Source organism: Microtus ochrogaster, chromosome 5 (genome assembly GCF_000317375.1).
Source record: "Microtus ochrogaster isolate Prairie Vole_2 chromosome 5, MicOch1.0, whole genome shotgun sequence".
Lineage (NCBI taxonomy): Eukaryota > Metazoa > Chordata > Mammalia > Rodentia > Cricetidae > Microtus > Microtus ochrogaster.
The window spans coordinates 93,294,788-93,300,530 of record NC_022012.1 but is presented as its reverse complement, the minus strand read 5'-3'; the positions used below and the strand labels follow the sequence as shown (position 1 = coordinate 93,300,530).

The following is a 5,743-nucleotide window of genomic DNA, read 5'->3' as shown; positions in this document are numbered from 1 at the left end:
TTGTATTTTCCTAGCCTGAGCTACCATCCAGCGTGTTGTATTTTCCTAGCCTGAGCTACCATCTAGCGTGTTGTATTTTCCTAGCCTGAGCTACCGTCCAGCGTGTTGTATGTTAACCTTGACTTGCACAGCTTGTCCTCTGCCATGTTGAAGAGCACAGGCTGTGCATGTTACGCTGCATGACCCTCAGCTTGGGCCTGCACGAGTCCCCAGAAGCAAAGCTGGCCCTCTCCAGTCCACCACACCCTGGGACTCAGTACAGACATGCACCCATCAGCGGCATGTTAATTTTGCCTGGCTTACGTGTGGTGCTGTCGTGTGTTTGAGTTTTGTGACAGTCGGAAAATGTGAATTCTGTTGCCCAGGATTGTGTTCTGAGGGGAAATGCCCCCTTCTCTCTATTTTTTTCTATTTCTCTATCATTTTTTAAAAAAGTATTCAGCTGTGTCTCTGTAAAGCAGTGGTCCTTAGCCCTCAATAATGCTGTGACCCTTCAATACGGTTCCTCATGCTGTGGGGACCCCCAGTCATAAAATTATTTTCACTGCTTACTTCATGGCTGTAATTTTGCTACAGTTCTGAATCGTAGTGTAAACATCTGATATTCAGGATATCTGCTAGGTGGCCCTTGGAAGGGTCATTCCCAGGCCCCGCTCACGGGGTTGTACACCAGTACTCTTGGAGAAAGACTTGGTGCTTGCTCTGCTGTGAAGGCCGGCACCTGAGGAGCCCTGGGACAGCAGCACACACTGTTGGGCCTGCTCAGCGTCTCCTCCTCTGCCTGCTCTTCCCTACCCTCAGGCCTGTGGAGTCACCTTCCCCTTACTCTTACTGCAGGGTGGTGGTGTAGACTTGCTCTGTGCTGTGGCCGCTGTGAGTTGTAGGGTCTGACGTGGTGTGTCCTCCACGAACAGCCTTTCAATACGGTGTCATTTGTACGGTGTCGTTTGTACCTTTCACAGTCACAGGGAGCCGTGCCCAGGACTGAATGTAAGGTTCAGTGAGCGTACGGGCCGTTCTCAGCTGGGAGTGGGAGAGCAGCAGCGGAGGTCCGAACAGGAGCTCTTCTCATGCTCACTTGTATCCCATGGGCTTCCATTCAAGTAGACTAAGCGGAGCATTGATCTAGAGCACTGGTTTTCACCCTTCCTAGTGCTGTGACCCTTTAATACAGTTCCTCATGCTGTGGTGACCCCAATCACAAAATTATTTTCGCTGCTATCTTATGGCTGTAATTTTGCCTCTGGTGGTGGAGTTATGGAGGACACGCTCGTGAGTATTTCTGTGGTAAGAAGTTTCAGAGGGAAGACCTTCCCTCAGGGGTCTGCAGTGCTGGCCAGGAGACAAGGACATGGCTCCGTATCTTTTAGTGTCCTGAGGTAGGTAGAGAAGGAGACCCTGAAGTGCAGATGGCCCCAGAACGAGTCCACCGTGACTGGACTACTGTGGCTGTCACTAGTGGGTTTGGGTGGATGTGTGGTCATAGAGGCAATATCCTGTCATTTCTGCATAAGGTCCCAATCATGGAGTAGTATCTCTCTGAAGCCGTAATTTTCACTAGGAAACAGGCTGTCTAATTTCTGCTGATGGACTTGAATGTGTCTTCAGGTCCGAGCCCTTCCTCCATCCACGTTTAGTGCATTCAGAAAACCACGTGGAGCCTGTGGAGCCTGAAGACCTAGTTACCTGCCTTTGTGTACCAGGAAATCAGGAGGCTTTTGATTATACTTTTTGCATTTGCTGTGAAGCTGTGTTGGGTGTTCCTCAAGTCCCTCCCAAGCCTACATGCCACTCATAGTGTCCCTCGGAGGGTTGCAGGCTAGTCTCTATGTCTAACTAAAGCTAGCTCACTCCAAAACTCAAAATGATGATGGCTTATGCAGTACCACCAACCTGTTGGGGGCCTAAGGCCGTCTGATGAGGCTGCCGGCTACTCTGCGGAGCGTCTGATGAGGCTGCCGACTACTCTGTGAGAGCAGGAGGCGCCGTGAGAGGATGACTCCTGTCAGGCCATGTTCCTGGGGCAGTGAAGGTGTCAGGAGTGTCACGGGGTGACTGAAGGTAACGGGATTAGGTTGTCTCGCAGGCATCCTTCCTTGAACCATCTCTGCCCTGTGTCCTGTGCCTGTGGGGCCCACAAAGCCCTGGATGAATGTGTATTGCTGACCTGGGCATGGGCATGTCAAAAACACTAATGCCTTACGCCTATGGGAACTGGCAAAGCCTCCCTCCTTGGGGCTTAGAGGTGCCGCGACACCTGTTCTAAGTACAGGTGTTTAGGAACGATTAACCAGTGTGCACAGAACCGAGCCACCCCAGGCTTCAGCCTGCACCTGCTGACATGTTCTCTGGAGGTGTGCATGATGCTGTGCCGAGGTTCTGGGTGCTGTTCCGTCAGAGTGAACACTGCCCACCTATCACAGATTTTTCTGTCTTCCTTCCCTCGATGCCTGAGTCAGGTCAAGTCCCTGAGCCATGTAGAATGTGGCAAGTGCCCACCGTCATTCCTAAGTTCTGACATTGGTCACCAGGTGCTTTCCACCCACACGAGGACAGATGTGTTCTGTGGACATGTGTCACATGACCAAGCCCTTGCAGATGTGTCCAGCATGTGGGCCCTGTGAGCGTGGCTCAGGCATCGCAGACGACAGCTTCATGTGGCAGCTTTCCAGAGCAGACAGTGCGTGGGTGTTCTGAGCCCGCAGGTTTGGGATCAGCCACCTGTTCTGTTTTATAACTAGGTGGAGTTGCAGGACTCAACACTCAGAATGGACCTAATTTTCACCACGAAAGGAAAGAAATATTGTTGGAAGCATAGCAAGATAAAATGAGGTCTCTCCCTCCTGACTTAAGTGTCCCAAGATATATTCTCTCTCTCTCTCTCTCTCTCTCTCCCCCTCTTCCCCTCCCTCCTTCCTTTTCTTTCCCTTCCCTCTCTTCCCTTCCCTTCCCTTCCCTTTTTGAGGCAGGGTCTCCACATAGTCCTGGCTCTCCGGAACTCACTATGTAAATCAGGCTGGCCTTGAACTCACAAAGATCCACCTTCTCTGCCTTCAGAGCACTGGGGCTAAAGCTATGCACCACCAAGGATGTGTCAGTGTGAGTCCAGGAAGCTGTTAAGAGCAATATCACTTACTCACGTTAGTGTGAGTGTGGTAGGAGTCACGAAGCTTCTCCCGCAGTTCTGGTGGAAGGCTCTGGAGACCCCCCTGGGAACCCACCCCCTGGGTTCCATACACGCTGGTCATGGATGTGCAGGGCAGATCTTCTGCCAGTGATTGCCAGAGGCTGCAAATTACCTTGGGAAGTCCCTGAATAAGTTGCTTGTATCTTTTCAACCAACAAAAGGAAGGAACTATATTGCCTAGAATTCTTAACTGTCAGAGGAGGACATGTTCTGGAGACTGTGTGTACATGCTCATGCACAAGCGTGTGTAAACCTGCCTGGGACTCCTCCTGTACAAGTGAGAATTTTTCATGTAGCCCTGGGTATATAGGTATAACACTTATAATAAATCACAAAGAAATCGATTTTAAACTATTATTTGCCATACACGTAAGTTTACCATTTATTAAAGACGGCAGTGTATTTGCATACTAAGATGGATGGGTGCCTTTACTTTTGCATGAAGGATTAAATCTCAGCTGAATGTGATTGCAGAACCGGGAGCATTTTCATGTGTCAGGCTCCATCTGAACTTTGGTTTTCTGCTGTCAAGCCGAACACGCCTCTTTGCATATATGTTACACTGTGACAGATGCGTGTTTGGGGTCATTTCAGAAATTCTGTTCTAATCTCAAGCTAGAGTTCATTAAATAATTATGTATGAAACTCAAGCAGCAACTTTACAACCAGGTATTCTACTGTAATACAGTCCAGAGGTCAACCAGTTTGATTCTCACATGCTGAACTGGGTTTACCGTGACTGAACCCAGGCTCCACGCATGGCTAGGTGCTGTGTGACGGGACATTGTGCATTCACAACCAAGGCTTCAGTAGCACTGACCCATGCGGCATGGGCATCACTGCAAATATCTCCATAGAATTATAATATTTCTCCCTTCCCTTCCTCCCAGCCTCCCCATAGAGCCCCCTCCCCACTTTCCTTCAAATCCTTGGCCTCTTTTTCACTAATTGTTATTGCATGCATATACGTATGTATGCATACGCATGCACACTAATTGTTATTGCATGCATATGTGTATGTATGCATACACATGCACATTAGTTGTTATTGCATGTATATATGTTTTGTACACACATATATTTACATTCCTTAATATGGCCTGTTGAGCCCTCAGGGAAGCTTGTGTCCGGCTTTTCCCAGCTGAGGCACTGGTTTGAACGAGTGTGGAATCACGCTCTCTCAGCGCGTCCCCTGACTCTCACCTTCAGTTCCACGGCTCCGCGCGGGATCACGACCCACAGCTGAAAGACTTGGGCTACACAGAGATCAAGTCAGAAACCGAGGCCCAGCGTCCCAAGGGTGACACAGTTTTTGTCAGGGCCCTATCAAAGCTTCCCTGCCTCGGGGATTAGTTCCTGCAAATGTCTCCCTAAAGGGCCCATTTCCAGGATGTCCAGAGATTTGGCTTCTCTCACGGCTGAACTTCGCCTTGAAGCAGTGGCGGGCTCTCAGTTCACATCAGTTCACATCACCTGTGCCTCTCGCTCGGAATTGTACATGGAGTGTGTTTATCCCTGCTTCAGAGAGGCTCTCGAATTCCCACCCAATATAGGTTTTATTCAGGACACTAACCACTCTTATTTACTACAAACCAGTCATACTTGCTGTCTTTCTAGGAACAGGTGCAGGAAACGCTATAGATTGTATTAATCACAGCTCCGGAATATTTGCTCTTTAAGAACCCTAGAAGTTCTGACGCCACTTAAAAAGAAATCACTGTTATGTCCAGAACCCACGCCTGGTTATGAGCTCCTAACAGCTCTTTTGTGCAGTGGGTATGAGCAGGTTTTAATGAAATTTGAGTGTCTCTAGAGATCACAGATACTTGGGCCTTTAACATTGTGGTGTTGCTTAGCAACCTGAAAGTCATTACCTCCCCGGCACAGTAACAACAGGCCGCACTTCCCTTTGCTGGTCTCTGATGAAAATGTAATGGAGACAATACCTTTCTAAGGGCTCCACTCTATGAGCAGGCAGCAGAATGGATTTTTTAATTCTCTTTACAACCTGGGCAGTTTTTAATCCGCCGTAGAGAGTATTGAGTCCTGACTGCCGTGTGTAAGTGAGAGACCCGTGTTCTCGGATGATGATCTTAGGAGCTGGGTCTCCTGTGTGATGCCCAAGAGACTGCTCATGAATGCTGTGGCCTCAGCACACGGAGAGACAGTGGGATTTCCTGTGGACTGTTGGTTAGCACATGGCTGTCTCCTTGGTTCATTCTGCCTAGACATTCGCAGGTCCCAGGTGGACTTGAAGGATGTACTGATGTCGCACACTTCAGAGGTGTAATTACTAAAAGTTGGACTCACAAAAATTACATTTCTCAAAGTTTTTGTAGAAGTGCCTTTCATTATGCAATAAACAGACATTCTCCTTATTAAGTTCCAAAAAGCATTGTTCACAAGAACCAAAAAAAGAAACAACAAAAATTAGTTGTCGAATGGGTATATACAGTGTGCTATGTCCCTGTAATAGAATATTAGCCACCAGAAGAAATGAGGTAATATACAGTGTGCCATGTCCCTGTAATAGAATATTAGCCACCAGAAGAAATG

At 48.4% G+C, this 5,743-nt stretch overlaps 1 protein-coding gene across 1 annotated transcript in view; it reads left to right on the top strand.

Moving 5' to 3' along the window:
• Ulk4 (unc-51 like kinase 4) overlaps positions 1-5,743 on the top strand; it is a 288,608-nt gene that overhangs the window by 213,237 nt on the left and 69,628 nt on the right. The window lies entirely within an intron of this gene.